The sequence below is a fragment of the Pinus tabuliformis genome, chromosome 4_1 (genome assembly GCF_031772625.1).
Source record: "Pinus tabuliformis cultivar Carrire ecotype Pingquan chromosome 4_1, CPIR1, whole genome shotgun sequence".
NCBI lineage: Eukaryota > Viridiplantae > Streptophyta > Pinopsida > Pinales > Pinaceae > Pinus > Pinus tabuliformis.
In genome coordinates this window covers 802,374,679-802,394,096 of record NC_142303.1, presented here as the reverse complement: position 1 = coordinate 802,394,096, position 19,418 = coordinate 802,374,679, and the positions used below count along the sequence as shown (strand labels likewise).

Below are 19,418 nucleotides of genomic sequence, written 5' to 3'. Positions count from 1 at the left end.
TACAATAAACCATGTCATTATGCAAGGGAGTGTCCTAATAAAAGGGAATCACACTGGGATGATGATCAAAATCCCTCTCAAGGCAATCGAAGGAATGGTAGGTCAAATGGCCGAGGCAAAAGAAGTGCTGGAAATCAAGGAAGAGGACAACCATTCAAGAAGGCAAGAAAATCTAGGTATGAATCTAACACCGTTAACAATAAGCAAGATGAGTATTATCCACTGGCTGCTCTATCTACCTCTGCTCCTCCGGACTTGCTGGGAAATTGCTTATTGATAGTGATACCTCAAGGCACTTCACTGGTTACAAAGAAGCTCTCCATAATCTAATAGAGAAAGAAACCAACCTAGAAATTGTTCTTGGAGATAATTCAAAATATCCCATGAAAGGTGTAGGAAATGTATCTCTTAAATTGAATCAGGGTAATACAATCCACCTACAAGATGTATTATATGTACCTGATCTTAAAAAGAACCTGGTGTCCATTTTGGATATGGAAGACAAAGGGTACAAGGTGGCTTTCAACGATGGCAAGGTACGTGTATGGAAAAAGAATATTAAAGATACCTTCACTCTTGGGTTTCGAGTTGATTCATTATATCAGGTCGGAGGAAGTCCACTAGGTGTCATGTCTTATGACACATCTCTTCAGTCCGAACTATGGCATCAGAGGTTTGCTCACATTCATTATAAATCTCTACCTGATGTTAGACAAATGGTGATAGGGATGCTTGAATTTTGAGTAGAGCAAGAAGGTGTATGTCCAGGATGTGCTGAAGGAAAGCTTAAAAGGGGACCATTTCCCTCAAGCCAAATCAAGACCTCCGATATATTGCAATTGGTTCACTCAAACATATCTGGTATGATGCATGTGAACTCCTTGGGACGATATTCATATTACCTCACTTTTACAGATGATTATTCTCGCAAGACTTGGATATACTTCTTGGAAAAGAAGGATGAAGTGTTCTCCTCGTTTCGACACTTCAAAGCCTTGATCAAGAATCAAACCGAAAAGAAGATCAAGATTTTAAGGACTGATAATAGGACTGAATATGAATCCAATGAGTTTCATAACTTTTGCAATGAGGTTGGCATTAAGAGGGAGACTACTACACCATATACTCCTGAGAAGAATGGTGTGGCAGAAAGGAAGAACTATACAATTGTGGAAGTTGTCCATGCTATGCTCCATGATCAAAGATTTCTAAAGTTTTTATGGGACAAAGTTGCAAACACCATCGTATATGTACAAAACCAATGCCCTCATCAAGCATTGGATTCCAAGACTCCCGAAGAGATGTTCACTGGTAAGAAACTGATGTATCTCATTTTAGAGTTTTTGGAAGCCCTATATATTTTCATGTGCCAAAAGAGAAAAGGAATAAATTGGGTGCATATGGAAAGAAAGAAATATTTGTGGGTTATAGTGAAAATACTAAGGGCTATAGAATCTATGTAGCTGGTCAAAGGGAAGTCGAGATTAGTCATGATGTCACCTTTGACGAAGATATGGCCCTTAGCAAGGTGGACAATCTTCCTACTTTGAGGACCTCTCAAGAAGCTGACACCAGGGAACCGAAGGAAAAAGAAGATGAGACAATGCCCGATGTGGAAGAACCCTTGGATCCTATTGATCCTCCTCTGCCTAAGCCTTCCTCTTCAAGGAAGAGGTCTTCATGGCTTAGGGGGACACTTGATGATGCTGAAGGACACACATCACCCCGAGGAACCTTCCGTGAAAGTAAGCAATTGAACAGGTATCAGGGATACCTGACCATCATGAGCACGATCATCCAAAATGAGCCTTCATCATTCACAGATTTCGTCAAGCATCAAGTATGGAAGGATGCTATGACCGAAGAATATGAATCTATTATGAAGAATGATGTCTGGGATGTGATCCCCAGACCCCAGGACAAGGCAATTGTCACTTCAAAATGGCCTTATAAGATAAAGCATGCAGCTAATGGAAGTACTGAAAAATATAAGGCTTGTTTTGTTGCTCGTGGCTTATCCCATAAGGTATAGACTATGACGAGATATTTGCACCTGTTGCCCGATATACCACCATCCACTCGATCATAGCCCTTGCTGCTTTGCAAGGATGGAACCTACATCAAATGGATGTCAAGACTGCATTATTACATGGTTCGATCAAAGAGGAGGTCTATGTGGAGCAACTCGAAGGATTTGAGATTTATGATCGAGAATCTCATGTGTGCAGGTTGAAGAAGGCCCTCTATGGGCTAAAGCAAGCACCTTGACCATGGTATGAGAGAATCGATAGCTATTTGATGAAGCTAGGATTCACTAGAAGTGAAGCTAACATTAACCTTTACTTTAAGGTTATAGATGACAAGCCTCTCATACTGGTGCTTTATGTTGACGACCTCTTTCTAACAGGTGCAGACCCTCTCATTCACAAATGTAAGAGGGAGCTGGTTTTTGAGTTCGAGATGAAAGACCTAGGACTCATGCACTATTTCCTAGGACTCGAAGTCTAGCAGAAACCAGGGGAGATTTTCCTATCTCAAGGAAAACATGTGGTGAAGATACTGGAAAGATTCGACATGGTGGACTGCAAGCCTGTAACTACCCCGATGGAGCTTAACTTCAAGAAGTTAAGCGATAGTGCTGCCAGACCTGTTTTACGAAATGCTACCGAGTATCGATAGCTCGTTGGAGCATTAATGTTCTTGGTGAACTCCTGTCCGGGTATATGCTTTGCAGTCAACATATGGTTGAGCCTCGCCACTCACATTAGATTGATGTCAAGAATTTGTTGAGATATCTTCGTGGCACACTACCAGAAATGTGAGACTATTTGGGTATACTGATGCTGATTGGGCAGGCAATGTGGAGGACCGAAAGAGCACCTCCGGGTGTTGTTTCTCTTTGGGATCTACCTTGATATCCTAGATGAGCAGGAAGTAGAAGTTGGTGGCCTTGAGCACCGCTGAGGCAGAATACATTGTTGCTAGCATGGCCTCCTGTGAGGCAGTCTGGTTGCGAAAGCTCTTTAGTGAGCTGTTTGGATTTACATTGGATACCACCGTGATTCTATGTGACAACCAGAGAGGGATTTGTTTATCACAAAATCTCGTATTTTATGATCCCTCCAAGCATATCGATATCAGGCACCACTATATTCGAGATATGGTGCAGCGAGGAGCAATAAGGCTCCAACATATCGGTACAGATGAACAGGTCACCGACATTCTAACAAAGCCCCTAGGAAAGGTCAAATTCCTAACTTTCTGAGAACGACTTGGTGTCGTTCAGAGACCCTCTGATGAGGGTTAAGTATGATGTATTGAGCTCTGGGAGCTCCAGGGGGGCGCAGGGTACTTCTTGGAGCGACATATGACCATAGGGTGACTCACTATCCCCTGTTGGTGCATTCTGTGTATGGAAAAAGGTTCAACCTTCCCCTGTGACACCCCGTGGTGACTATGGAACAGGATGATTAGTTCTTTGTGGCATCCACTGGATAGGATGATTTGTTCTCCTGTCGAGGCATCCTACCCATGTAGTCTGGGACTCATGGGAAGTACCTCTCATCTGATCAATGAGCAGGGAAATGAGGATAGGGACCATAGTAGTTTTATCGATGGACACATCGTTGTATCTATTGTACTCCCTATGCTAGGATGACCTCCATTGATCTGGGATCAATGATACTGGTCTAGGACCAGTGAGAGTGGTACACACTCTGAGACTAACTCCAGGTCAGTGGAGGATGATATGATACATCCTCAATCACTTCTTCTTCTTCATAGTTCGAGCAGAGCAGAGTAGGGGTCAAGTTGTATAAGGCAGTGCATTTGATGGATGAATAGTAGCGACGGTCTGACGAATTGTAGATGGAGTTCTCCCTAGTTGAGAGGGAGTGTTAAAATTGGAAACTAGGGCCAAACTCCATGTGGGTCACCTTATTCATGGCTGATAATATTTTTCCTATATTCCTCTCGTCGAGAGGTGTAGGATTGATCTAAAGATCATCTGATTCTGATAAGTATTTATGGAGATATGAATTTATTTTGATTATGGACAAATTGTAAAAGTCGGCCAGCAACTTATGTAGGCTCAGAAGCCCAAAAGACACATCTATTCATCTTCAACGTTTGCATATAAATACAGGATGTCTCCTCCTCATTTGGTCACTTCACTTCTCATCATCTCTCTCTCTCCTGCGTAGAAAAGAGTCTCTTTCTCTCTCCTACGCAGAAAGACTCTCTCTCACACGTGTGGAAAAAAGGACGCAGATTTCTAGGGTTACAAGCTGCAGAAAGGTACTTTGACCAGTGTTGACCAACGTGGACTCCTCCTTGACTGCGGATTTGGTGTGGCTGATCCTCCTTGGCAGGCCGCAATTTTTGGCACAGAAATCGAGGTGATCTGACCTCCGGTTTGACCGATATTGACTGCCCTAGTTTAGGGCTGCAAGTTGACTTCAGAAATCTGCAAATCGACTAAACTTTTGGGGCTGTTCTAGGGCTGCTTCTTTAGGCTATTAAAAGGCAAGTTGACTGGAAATTGACCAAGCATATTGGAGGTCAATTTCAACTCGTTTGACCAAGTTTGACTTTGCTAATCTAGGGTTTGCTGCTGCTGATATAAATCAGATTTTTATGCTATTTCTCTTTGCTGAATTATTGAAGATAAAAGAATATTTGATCAAAGGGTTTCCCCATATTGGGGTTTGTCCCTAGCTAGCCGCCACATCTTGTGTCTCTTGTCTTGGCTTGTTTTTTGTTGATCGTTTAAATGTTCTATCTGCACTTTACTTAATGTACATGTGATTGCTAATCCATGGATCATAATAAGAAAAATAAGTAAACTACTCTAAGCATAGAACATACCATAATTTAACACACATGTTCCTCCAGGAGGCCTATTAGAACGCGAACATAAGGGTCTTTATAACACAATCAATAATTCTCTTCATTTTCAATTGGGTCTTGCTTTAGCTTCTTTGGGGGTTATAACTTCCTTAGTAGCTCAACACATGTATTCTTTACCCGCTTATGCATTCATATCACAAGACTTCACCACCCAAGCTGCATTATATACTCATCATCAATACATTATCGGGTTCATTATGATAGGAGCCTTTGCTCATGGAGCTATATTCCTCATTAGGGATTATAATCCAGACAGAATAAGGATAATGTATTGGCGAGAATGTTGGAGCAGAAAGAAGTTATAATATCTCATCTTAGTTGGGTTAGTTTATTACTAGGTTTCCATACCTTGGGACTTTATGTCCATAATGATGTTATGCTTGCTTTCAGTACTCCAGAAAAACAAATCTTGATCGAGCCCATATTTTCTCAGTGGATACAATCTGCTCATGGTAAGACATTATCTGGTTTTGATATACTCCTACCTTCAACAAGTGGTCTAGCATTCGATGCAGGTAAGAGCATATGGTTACCCAGTTGGTTAAATGCTATTAATGACAATAATAATTCATTGTTCTCAGCAATCGGTCCTAGAGACTACGGCTTATCACCGACAGTATTTTCAGGGTTCCAAACTCAATCGTGGCAACTAAACATGAGGGTTGCGCTCGTTGCAGGACTTAACCCAACACCTTACGGCATGAGATGATGACATCCATGCACCACCTGTGTCCGTGTTCCTGAAGGCACTCCTCTCTTTTGGGAGGGTTCACATCATGTCAAGCCCTGGTAAGGTTCTTCGCTTTACATCGAATTGAACGACATGCTCCACCGTTGGTGCAGGCCCCGTCAATTCCTTTGAGTTTCATTCTTGCGAACATACTCCCCAGGTGGGATACTTAACACGCTAGCTACAGTACTGCATGGGTTGATACGTACAACAATTAGTATCCATAGTTTATAGCTAGGACTACTGGGGTATCTAATCCCATTTTCTCTCCTAACTTTCGTCTCTCAGTGTCAGTGTCAACTCAGCAAAGTGCCTTCACCGTTGGTGTTCTTTCCGATCTCAACACATTTCATCGCTCCACCAGAAATTCCCTCTGCCCCTACCGTACTCTAGCTTGGTAGTTTCCACCGCTTGCCCAGGGTTGAGCCCTGGGATTTGACTACAAACTTGGAAAGCGACCTACAGACGTTTTACACCCAATAATTCTAGATAATGCTTGCATCCTCTGTCTTACCACGACAATTGGCACAGAGTTAGCCGATGCGTATTCCTTAGATACAGTCATTTTTTCTTCTCTGAGAAAAGAAGTTCATGACCCGTGGGCCTTCTGCCTTCACGCGGAATTGCTCCGTCAGGATTTCTTCCATTGCAAAAAATTCCAAACTATTATCTCCCATAGGAGTCTGGGCCGTGTCTCAATCCCAATGTGGCTGATCATCCTCTCGGACCAGCTACTGATCGTCGCCTTGGTAAGACATTGCCTCACCAACTAACTAATCAGACGTGAGCCCCTCCTTGGGCAGATTCCTCCTTTTGCTCCTTAGCCTACGGGGTATTAGCAGCCATTTCCAACTGTTGTTCAAAAGACGGGGAGAGGAAAAAAGTAAAAAGAGGGAGAAGAAAAAAAGATGTTTAATGTGCCTCCTATGTTATCCATAACATACGAAAGTATTAGCGTAATTTGATAAAGTCATGTGATGTATATGTCATTCCGAAGTGATCTATTAATCTGATAATAAGATTTTTAATGGTAGTTTTATCCATCACTTTATTATAAAAGGGAAAATGATCAAAGGGAAATCTAGTTCATTCCTTCATAAGGAAAAATATCCATATTTTCATGAGCAAGATTAAGCAATGGGTTCAAGCTAATGATTCGAAGTCTTCCTTGATCTCTATATCTGCACTAATGAAAAAATATTAAGATCAATAACATTAGATCCTAAGAGCTAGTAGTGGTTTCTTTGGGTGTTCAGGACAGGCAAACCCTTGTATGGCTTCCTCCATTTCTCGATTGAAACAAGTATGACCAACAGTTGTTCAAATGTATATATTAAGGATTTCTCCCATTCTACCTTTTCTTATTCGATAATGTTTATGGATTTCGTGGAAAGTACCCAAAGATTCGTATTTAACTTCAATAGGGGCTTCTTGGTTTACTGAGGTAATGATATGTAAATCCACTTCTCCTCACCGGAGCCATAAGGGGTTGTACAAGTCAATCTCTGTATAAACATAAAACCATAAAGTCTTACAAAAATAATCGCAATAAGGGTTTTTAGAAATAACATGTGACATATTGCATAAAAAATCATTAGGGGTTGAATAAAAAATATGTTAAAGACATTTCACATACAAACAAAGTTTAGGTGTGATACATATAAGGTAAAAGTTTTTAAAGGTTTATATGAGACACAAATGACAAACTACTTTAAGTGTGGCATCCTTATCACATGAAATAAAACCTCTGGTGTTACACGCTTATGACATGAATTAAATAATTGGTGCAATACAAAAATTCCCAAAATTTACAAACCTGTGACATATCACATAAAAAAACATTTTTGTTTTGATACATAAAATTGTTTAAGACACATCAAATATGTTAAGTAAACCATAACTAGTTGTGTTCTTTTTTATATTAGCTTCAAGGGAGTTATCACCAACAATATTTTCTTACGTTTCTCATTGATACTAGTTTTATTGGATTGTAAACCAAACCAAGAGATTTGATTTTTAGGGAATTATTAATTTGTTTATGCACTTATTTGAAACACACGGTATCTCTATACTACTCCATCATTTGTCATATTATTCAAGAAAAAGCAATAGGAAAAAAAATGCAACTCCTTACTATGTAGTTTTAGAAAAGATAAGAGCCTTGGCCTTGCTAGATTTAATTTATTGGACAGATTACTTCAATTGCAATTCAACCTTGTGAAGTTTCACTACATGTTTTCTTCCTCCATTATTATGTTTATGTCAAAGAGAATTTGTTGCTTCATCCTTGTCATGGCATTTTTTTAATATTTTGTTCCTTGTCAGTATCTCATGGGAGAAAATAATCCACTTATGCAACACATCACATGGACCAAAAGTTTTTACTTACATGGCATATTGGTCAAAATACCACTTTAGATGCAACATATCCTTAACATATATCGCACAAGTTTCTCCAATGTCCACATATTGCATCTCTTTAACCTTTTTATCTTGGCAACAACCCTTTCTATATCACACCATGGCAAGCGATATTTTTGTGTGATATATTGCACTTACTTAAATTTGATATCTTAGAACAATTTTTTTATAGCATTAAACCAATGTTTATTGAGGTGTAATACACTATAAAGAATGTTGCACTAAACTAAAGTCTATGTGGGTGCAATACAAATAGTTTATAAAACATGTTACAATCAAATTAATTTTGGTGAAACATACAAAATTTCCAAACATGTTACACCAAAGGCCTTTTTCAATATGATGAAAAAACTTTAAAAATTACCCCAATTTTTTTTAGAGTGAGATACACAAAAAAATATAGTGTTTTTCTATAAAATTTGGTGAAATATATACATGAAACAAGGATTTCACTACCCACATTGCATCTTCTCAAAATCTTTTCCATATAAGAATATTGTATTTCAACTTTTAAAAACATTAAGTAATTATTATCATTTTCATTGTATTTTTAAATTATATAAAAACAATATATTATTATAAATTTCATTAATTTTATAATTATTTTGAATTTTATTTTTATTATATAATTATGTCAATAAGTCTATCTATTTCAATTCACAATGAATGTAAGCTTGTATAATTTTTATTTTTTTTAAATTAATGAGCGAATGTATTCAATGTTGCTTTGATTAACCCATCTAGGGTTGTGATTTCTAGGAGCGCTCTGCTCTTGAGAATTATAACTTAACAAAATAAAAGTTAAACTTTTATCTGGGTGTTGTGGCAAAAGTGGTGGTTGAGGTATTGCAGCTTATAAAGAGGAAGTTGGACTTAGTTTTTTAAAATTATTTGGGTTTGTTTTTGAATTATTTAATATAATTATAATTTAAAATAAAATAAAAAAGGTAAACCATGAAATTGGTTCAATATCGGTGTTGTGGCAAAAGTGGTTGTTGAGGTAATGCAGCTTATAAAGAGGAAGTTGGACTTAGTTTTTTAATTATTTTTTCAATTATTTAATACAGATAAATGTAATTATAATTTAATTCAAATTTCTTTTATATTTAAAATTTCAAATCATCTGTTATATTTTTTTAATAATTTATGAATAAAATTAAATTTAAATAATACATTGGCTCATTCTTCTCTGATATTATGAGAATAGTTTTTGATAATGTGAGAATGGTTTGTGAAATAGTGGTAAGATTATTTTGTCATGTCTACTAGCTTTTAATCCCAAAAGAAGTTTTTAAAATTTATACTTGAGTTTATAACACTTTTTATTTAAAAAATATTCTAAATTTTAAGTAAAATTAAAGTGATGTTTATAAATTTATATTAATTATATTTATTAATATGATTGTGTTAGTTATAATTATTAAATTAATATATAAAATTTATATTATATAATTATTATATTAATATATTTAAAAGAGAAATATATTGCTAACTTTATTTTTCCATGTAAATCAATTAATTTATATGGAAATAAGTTTCGCCCACAAAAAAATCTTATCAAAAAATATTGAAAATAAAAGTTACATTAACGAAAGTTAAACTATCCTAAGAAGCCAGGAAACCAAATCTAAAATAGTTAGATCGACCGGCATCGATTACAAGTAATTGCACTACTCTACTTGAAAATGTCATGTCACGTGGCCGGTGATTATGATATTCTCCAATAACTTGCAATTGACATTAATGCTTTTGTTAAATACACGTAATTGTAGGAGCCGCTGTGCACATGACTGTGAGCCACTTTCCACAAATGGTCACAATGTCGTAACCAGAGAGAAAGCATTAACAGGTGGCGCTAATCTCGTTGGAAATTAAAAAAAAAAAAGGTACCTGTCCCACTCGAAACCAGAAAGAGCGGAGTCTGACGAGATGGTTAAACCGCGTAGCCAGGCCGCGGAGAAATAGACGATAAGGAAGCAGAAGATCGGCTGCTTCGTTTTTCTTTTCAATGAATTAATGATTGCACTCAACTTGCCCTATAAATGAGAGATCTCTTACCTGCACCGTTTTATCGAGACTGTTTTTTTCTTGCAAGAGATTGCCAGCGGAAAAACATCATAAAACTATACGCTTCTTTCTTTCTGTTGGTCGTTAACGAAGAACTGCAATCTTAGAATACTGTGAGACTAGAGATTTGTAGGTCAGTGATGGATCTGAAAGTTGGAATAGCAATCCCCAAAGATTCTGCGGGGCACGTGTGCCATATCTCCCGAGCCTTCTCACCGCCAATGCCGCAGAAACAGAACGGGGGAGCTCCCACTCTTTCTGCTCCAAGGAAGAAGAGAGGAGTTAACCAGAGGCAGCTCGTTATAAAAACTGCAAGCTCTGGCGAATATCAATTTGGTTCAGGTACTATTTGTATTCTTTATCACTGGACTTATGGTTATATCTATGTAGTGGACTGCTATGCCCATGAGTGGCCTTTCAAAAAGTTACATTAAGTGCCGAATTATTTTGAATGCAGGTGGCCGGAACATAGTGGACGCCAATATGATACTTCTGAGAAAGCGAATTTCGACCTCAAAATGCAGGAGACAAATTACAAGACTCCGGAAGAGTACATGGAATGGGAGAAAGAATTATATCCCGCGTATCATGCGCACGTATTCAGGGCAATTGCATGGTTGCAGTACACTTTGATCAACACTCGCCCTGTTGTTGCAATCACACTTTTGAGTTTGATATCTGCCAGCATTCCCTTATCGATTATTATTGTATCAGCGAGTCCTGTAAGTTCTTTTTGTCATTATGATATAGGTTTGAACGATGTTCTTCCCCCATTTAATTTGAGTTCAGATGAGTTCTTTTTGTCATTATGATATAAGTTTGAACGATGGTCTTCCCCCATTTAATTTGAGTTTTAATGGATTGTTTTTGTTTGTTTGTTAAGTTGTTTATGATTCTGAAGGCTTGATTTATAGCTTGAGGAGCCGCAACCCAGCGATATCTAATCCATTAAAGTCATCTAGGGATTGCACTTGACCTAATCCAGACCAATGCTAAGGTAACTGGATTTTTTAGGTTGTCTCCTCCCTTTAGCACAAGACACAACCACCCCCCGTGATGTTTGATCTTGGGTCGCCTTGCTAACTAGGCCCATCCTCAACCGGTTATGCTAGTGAGACTTGACTTGATCTCCGAAATTTAATAACACTCTCATGTTTTCCATTTGATTTGCCAACTCATTCAAATGTATTTTGATGTGGTAAAAATAAATATATTGAAATTGACCCATTGATAATTGGATTCTATGCAAAAGCGTTGGAATTGCGACACTTTAAATCTTGTTGTATGGCAATTTTAAAGTTGCCAAAAACTTTTAATTGTTGTATTCCATTTGCTATCGCTATTTCGAGCTCTTACCATAACACCATATACTCTCCCTGATTGTTGGTCACCACCCCCACCCCATCCACCCATGCATATTTGATCTCCCTTTCTTCTTGGAGGTGAGGAAAAACCCCTCAGATTCTTGCCTCCTAGTTGTTAGTAATATTATTAATATGGATAATAATCTAAGAATGAAATTTAAATTAATATTTAAATATATTTAAATATCTTATTTCTTCCAATTAACCTTATCATATTCTTCCTATAAATAAATCAATAATTCTATATATCTTTATAAAATAAATATAAAAATAATACATTTTTTAAAATATAACCCCTTCCCTCTCTGTAAAATTTTTAATAAATATATTAATAACTAAATATTATTTATATATTCTAAGTTATTAACTAAATATTAACAATTATTTTACATTTATAAATTAATTAAATTAACAACTAAGTTAACAATTATATATATATATATATATATATATATATAAAAACAAATCACAATAATAATAATTATAAATTATTAATCATCACTATTTACATTAAAAATTAAAAATGGTTGACCTATTAATATAAAAATTTAAATAAATAAATCTATTATTTATTTATTTTACTACATTTTCAATTATAATTTTACCTCATCAATCATTTTATCAATTTCTTTTATTATAAAAAGTATTTTCTCATCTTTTGAGAGTTCATCCTTTTCCTTTAATATATCTATATATATCTATATATATATATATATCCCTGTAACTATTATTTCATTTTCCATCCTTTAGTTATTACACAGTGTTATCCAGAAGTTTCACGAAATAAATTAAAATTCTTTAATTCTTTATTTTATACCAATAATTGTAAAAAAATTATAATTAAAAAATTAAATAAGAAAAAGAGTTCATCCTTTTCCTTTAATATATATATTTTTTATCCCTGTAACTATTATTTCACTTTCCATCCTTTAGTTATTACACAGTGTTATCCAGAAGTTTCACGAAATAAATTAAAATTCTTTATTTTATACAAATAATTGTAAAAAAATTATAATTAAAAAATTAAATAAGAAAAATAATAATAATAAAATTTGAATTTATCTTCAATGTAGTTATTTTTTTTTAATTAATTGGTTAATTTTAAAATAATTATTTGAAAAAAATATAATATGAAATAAATTATGGATTTTTGGACATAGACCATTAATAAATTATGATATTAATGTGTAGTATTATAATAAAGTTTATTTATAAATTAGAAATCTCCATATTAAAATGAAGATAAATATTTTAATAACTATTAAATTAATCCCTATCACCATCCATTTAATTTATATTACTATATTAATACTTAAAAAAATAAAAAATAAAAATTAACAAATAAAAATGTGAATTTATTTTCTAAATTACTAAAAAAATTATGAAATATATTAACCATTATTAAGTCATTTTAAACTATCACACATAAATTCAATGATTTTATCTTAAATATTAGTAAATAAAATCATCAATATATTAACCATTCATTTTACCATTGTTTAGATAATTTCACATTATCAAATTTAATTTCCATTCTTTTTATACTATTGAGGATATTGAGGATCTTTTGATATGAAATAACTAAAATACATTTTGAATATGGGAAATTTGATTCTTATGTTCATACTAAAGTGAAACTATGATGAGTACATTTATGAACGAAAGTTAATTTTCTCATGTGAATATATATTAGCATATTATTAAAGTGGAGAAAGAAGATTTTGAAGTGAATCGGAATGGTTATATTGCTGGAAGATATGTTAATAGTTTTTTATTATTAGCATACCATTAAAGCGGAGAAAAGGAGATTTTGAAGTGAATCTAAATGGTTATATTGGTAAAAGATATGTTAATGGTTTTGGATGGTGTGCGAATAATAGATCGAGGATCCATTGAATATGGGTCATGAAGAATTAATTAAAACAAATGTTTATTTAATTAAGTGATAATGGATGTATGGTATGAAGATGTGGTGGAGGAGGTTGTGATATATGTATTTGTAAAAATGTAAATGGTTTTACATTTCAAGTACAATAATTTCTATATATTTTAGTAGAGTTGTATAGGTATAGTGGTCTCATTAAAGTGGCATGTTTGTATGTTTCCAAATGTGTAAGCACTTGTAGATGTAAGACTCAATTATCTATGTTCATTCTAATACTTTAGCATGTTAATAGGGCTTATAATTTTCTTGAGCTATAAACATATCACTTGCATCATCTGTTTTCCTATCATCAAAAACATAAAAGTGACATTGGTGCCTCTAGGGATTGACATATTTAATTGTATATGTAGGAATTATGTTTGGTACAAGACAAAGATGTGAAATTAAAAGGTAGAGAATTTGTTGTCACAATTGGATAAATCTAAAAGCTATGGGTAAGAATTTTGCATGTCGACAAATGTTGAAATATGTTAAGAAGCTTCCCCATAGCTAACCCCTTCAAATAATTATTTTCTAACTATATGATGCAACTACCCTACAAGTTATTTATGCTAAAAAGACATCTCCAACTACCCTACAAGTTATTTATGCTAAACATCAAAAGACATCTCCAATCTCTATTGATGCTCTATTATATTGTTATCATACATAATTAAACCATAATAAATATCAAAACCATATCACAAGTGATTTCAACAATTTAAAGCAATGCCTTAGTATTAGTTGGAATATATATCATGTTTAACTTCATTAAAATCCTTTCCATAGTGTGGGTAACAAATGAATTCCAATGCTATGGAGATCAAATTCGACACATATTATAAAAGTTTTGAAAAATTAACTCGTAAAATTGTGAGTCCTTGTGTTGTCTGGGACTATAACATTTACATTGCAATCAAAATGCATATACTTTTCATTTTTTTTTATTTTATTTTTGAAATTTTAAACAAAATTTTAGGAAAATGTTGAAAAACAATTTACTAATTTCCTGGAAATCTTATTTTTAATTTTCAATTGGATCAACGAGGACATAATTCCCTTGGTGTAGAATGTTTTATTTTTTGTATTTGTCAGTCCTAATAATTCATTTAAAAAAAAAAAACTAATTTTGTGAGTGGTCATTCCATGGGGAGTGCTCTAACACTGACACTGTTATGCTACTGCTTTGCCAGAACTAATGCGGTTGCATGTCCTTTTAGTGGGGGTAAAAAAATTCCAAGTGCTATGGCACTAACAATATTATGTTACTGTTATTCCTAATGATGCCATAACTGATACCGTTGCACATCCTTTACATAGGAGAAAAAGTTGAACAAATCTCAAATTAATATTATTAGTATGTTTCATTATGCAAAGCTTCCTTATACACAGATTTCACTTTGTGGAGAAAGCTTCCTTTCCATAATAAAAACTCCGCACAAGAACTCAGGGAGTCTATGTATGTTGCCTATTAAATTTGCCACAGCATGTCATTTAATTTAATTTATAATAATATGCAGTCACTGCACCAAGGCTTTCGACTCGACATTCAATGTTTTTTCTCCATGCTAGAGATTCTTGACAGATTCTTCATAGATACGATTATTACTTAATCAACTATCGGCTTTGTGTCACAACCTCTGCTTCTTTCTGCGGAGGGCTGCAACTTAGTGTGCCACTATTTCTTCCACCTATACATAGTTGCATTTAAACTGTAGTAGCTAGTGTGTTTATTCATAATGTGTCTGAGGATTGTATTACTGAGTTAGTGTGTGTTATTTTTGTAGTCTTGCAACATGTATTACTGAAATATTTATTGAATTCAAAAATCCACATATTAACAATGTGTCATTCCGAGGTCAATGGTGCATTCAATTTGTTTCAGTAAATCATTACTAAGATTTTTGGGTTGGGCTATTTTTTGGAGCAATAAATTTGTGTTTCGTTTAATGTTTATTGGTTATATGAAGATAGCAACAAATTGCTACAGCCACCACTAGTACTACCACCAAAATAATTGAGATTTTAGGCACCGAATGAGCGATCCAGTGGCATTGTGAAGCTTCCCCAATGAAAGAAGGATCTGAAGCTTTATTCTTGAAGCTTGTGCCGAACCTAGAAATATTCGAAACCTTATTCTTGAAGCTCATGGTAAATCTAAAACTATTCAAAGCTCTCCATGAGCCTCAAACTTCCCCTCATTACTCTTTCCATAGTAATCTGGTTAAGGGGTTGAAAACTTAGGATCAAGGGGTTTAGTATAAAAATTGTGAACGGTTGCTTGTCACATTAATATATATATATATATATATATATATATATATATATATATATATATATATATATATATATATACATTGCATTTCTTAAGATATATAACAATTGCAAACACAAAAATCCCCCTTAAGCCACAAACATCCCTGCTATCAATATCATGCCATCATTAAGTGGTATTCTTCTTCCTTCCCCATGTCCACTCTTGCAATGTCTTTCTTTTTCTCAATGTCTTGCCTTTCCTTTTTTGTACTTAGATTATTACAAACAAAAATATGTATATTTTTTTTCTAGCTTTGCATTTTTCTCCAACTATGTTAGATATTTTTCTTTCCACCCAACATGACACTTATCTCTACTTACACTATCTCTTGGTGGTGATTACTCCTCCTACAAGGTAGGGTGGAATTTTTACAATTAACACTCATTACTTGTCCATTACTTACTCTCAACCAGTTTAATAGTTTTTTTTACAATAGAACAACCTCACTATTCACATAATAATTCCCATAATATTTCCAAAAACAATATTTTATTAATTATTACATATAAACATTTACATTTGTCATAAATATTTAAATTTAGTCTTGGCACCGCAGTTTGGGTCTCTAACCTAAATATCTAAAAGTAAACATAAAACGATAAAGTCTTACTAAAGTAATTGCAATAAGGTTTTTAGAAATAACATGTGACATATTGCACAAAAAAAATCATTATGGGTTGAATAAAAAAAATGTTAAAGACATTTCACATACAAAAGAAGCTTAGGTGCAATAGATATGACATTTTTTTAAGCCTATTACATAGAAATAAAGTTTAGGTGTGATACATATAAGGTAAAAACTTTTAAAGGTTTATATGAGACATAAATGACAAACTACTTTAAGTGTGACATTCTTATCACATGAAATAAAACCTCTGGTGTTACACACTTATGACATGAATTAAATAATTGGTGCGATAGAGAAATTCCCAAAATTTACAACCCTGTGACATATCACATAAAAAAACATTTTTGTTGTGATACATAAAATTGTTTAAGACACATCAAATATGTTAAGTAAACCGTAAGTAGTTGTATTCCTTTGTATATTAGCTTTATGGGAGTTATCACCAACAATATTATTTTAGGTTTTCATTAATACTAGTTTTATTGGATTGTAAACCAAACCAAGATATTTGAGTTTTACGGAATTATTAATTTGTTTATGCATTTATTTGAAACACACAATATCTCAATACTATTTTATCACTTGCCATATTCTTTAAGAAAAAGCAATAGGAAAGATAATGCAACTTTTTACTATGTAGTTTTAGAAAAGATAAGAGCCTTGGCCTTGTCAGATTTGATTTATTGAACAAATTACTTCAATTGAAATTCAACCTTGGGAAGTTTCACTACATGTTTTCTTCCTCCATTATTGTCTATGTCAAAAAGAATTTGTTGCTTCATCCTTGTTATGGCATTTTTTGAATATTTTGTTCCTTGTCAGTATCTCATGTGAGAAAATAATCCACTTGTGCAACACATTGTATGGATCAAAAGTTTCTACTTGCATGGCATATTGCTCAAAATACCACTTTAAATGCAACATATCCTTAACATATATCGCACAAATTTCTTCAATGTCCACATATTGTATCCCTTTAACCTTTCTATTTTGGGAACAACCCTTTTGTATATCACACCATGGCAAGCGATATTTTTATGTGATATGTTGCACTTACCTAAATTTGATATCTTTAAAACAATTTTTTATAGCATTAAACCAATGTTTATTGGGATGTAATACACTATAAGAATGTTGCACTAAACTAAAGTCGTTTATGTGGGTGTAATACAAATGGTTTATAAAACATATTACAATCAAATTAATTTTCGCGAGATATACAAAATTTCCAAACATGTTATACCAAATGTCTTTTTATTTTTCAATGTGATGAAAAAACTTTAAAACATACATTACACAATTTTTTTTGAAGTGGGATACACAAAAAATACAGTATTTTTCTATGAAATTTGGTGATATATATATATATATATATAACAAAGATTTCACTACACAGATTGCATCTTCTCAAAATCTTTTATCCATATAACAATATTGTATTTCAAATTTTAAAAAAATTAAGTAATTATTATTATTATTATCATTTTTAAATTATATAAAAACAAGACATTATCATAAATTATTCATTTTATATTTATTTTGAATTTTTATTTTTATTGTATAATTATGTCAATCAATCAATGTACCTATTTCAACTCACAATGAATGTAAGCTTGTAAAATTTGATTTTTTTTTTTAAATTAATGAACGGACGTAATCAATGTTACTTTGATTAACCCATATAGGGTTGTGATTTGTGGGAGCCCTCTGCTCTTGAGAGTTACAACTTAAAAATAAAATAAAAAGAAGTTAAACCACGAAATTGGTTCAATCGGGGTGTTGCGGAAGAAGTGGTGGTTGAGCTATTGCAGCTTATAAAGAGGAAGTTGGATTTAGTTTTTTAAAATTATTTGGTTTTTTTTTAATTATTTAATATAATTATAATTTAAAATAAAATAAAAAAATTAAACCATGAAATTGGTTCAATTTGGGTGTTGTGGCAAAAGTGGAGGTTGAGATAATGCAGCTTATAAAGAGGAAGTTGGACTTAGTTTTTTATAATTTTTTAATACAAATGCATGTAATTATAACTTAATTCAATTTTTTTATATTTAAAATTTAAAATTAGATATTTTTAATAATTTATTAATAAAATTAAATTTAAATAATACATTGCCTTATTCTTCTTTGATATTATGAGAATGGTTTCATTCTTCTTTGATATTATGAGAATGGTTTCTGATATTGTGAGAATGGTTTGTGAAATAGCGGTAATATATTTGATTATTTTGGCCTGTATGTCTAGCTTTCAATCCTATAAACAGTTTTTAAAGCTTATAGGTGAGTTTACAACACTTTCAATTCAAAAAATATTTTAAATTTTGAATAAAGTTCAGGTGATATTTATAAATTTATATTTATTAATATAATTGTGTTAATTATAATTATTAAATTAATATATAAAATTTATATTATATAAATATTATATTAATATATTTGGAGGAGAAATATATTACTAACTTTATGTTTCCATGTAAATCAATTAATTTATATGGAATTTAGTTTCGCCCCAAAAAATCCTATAAAAAAAAAGATTAAAAATAAAAGTTACATTAACGAAAGTTAAAATATCCTAAGAAGCCAGGAAACCAAATCTAAAATAGTTAGATGTACCGGCATCGATTACAAGGAATTGCACTACTCTACATGAAAATTTCACGTGTCTGGTGATTATGATATTCTCCACCCACTTGCAATTGGCGCAAAATTATTGGACATTAATGATTTTGTTAAATACACGGAATTGTGGGAGCCGCTCTGCACATGGCTGTGAGCCACTTTCCACAAAGTCACCGTGTCGTAACCAGATAGAAAGCATTAACAGGTGGCGCTAATCTCGTTGGAAATTCAAAAAAAGGTACCTGTCTCACTCAAAACCAGAAAGAGCGGAGTATGACGAGATGGCTAAACCGCGTAGCCGGGCCGCGGGGACATAGATGCTAAGGAAGCAGACGATCGGCTGCTTCGTTTAAGTTTTCAATGAATTAATGATTCCACTCAACTTGCCCTATAAATGAGAGATCTCTTAGCTGCACCGTTTTATCCGGAGTGTTGTTTTA

At 33.3% G+C, this 19,418-nt stretch overlaps 1 pseudogene; it reads left to right on the top strand.

Annotated features, from left to right (window-relative positions):
- The first annotated feature begins 10,085 nt into the window (after positions 1–10,085).
- LOC149178637 (uncharacterized) lies at positions 10,086–11,070 on the top strand (annotated as a pseudogene).
- The last annotated feature ends 8,348 nt before the right edge of the window (positions 11,071–19,418 follow it).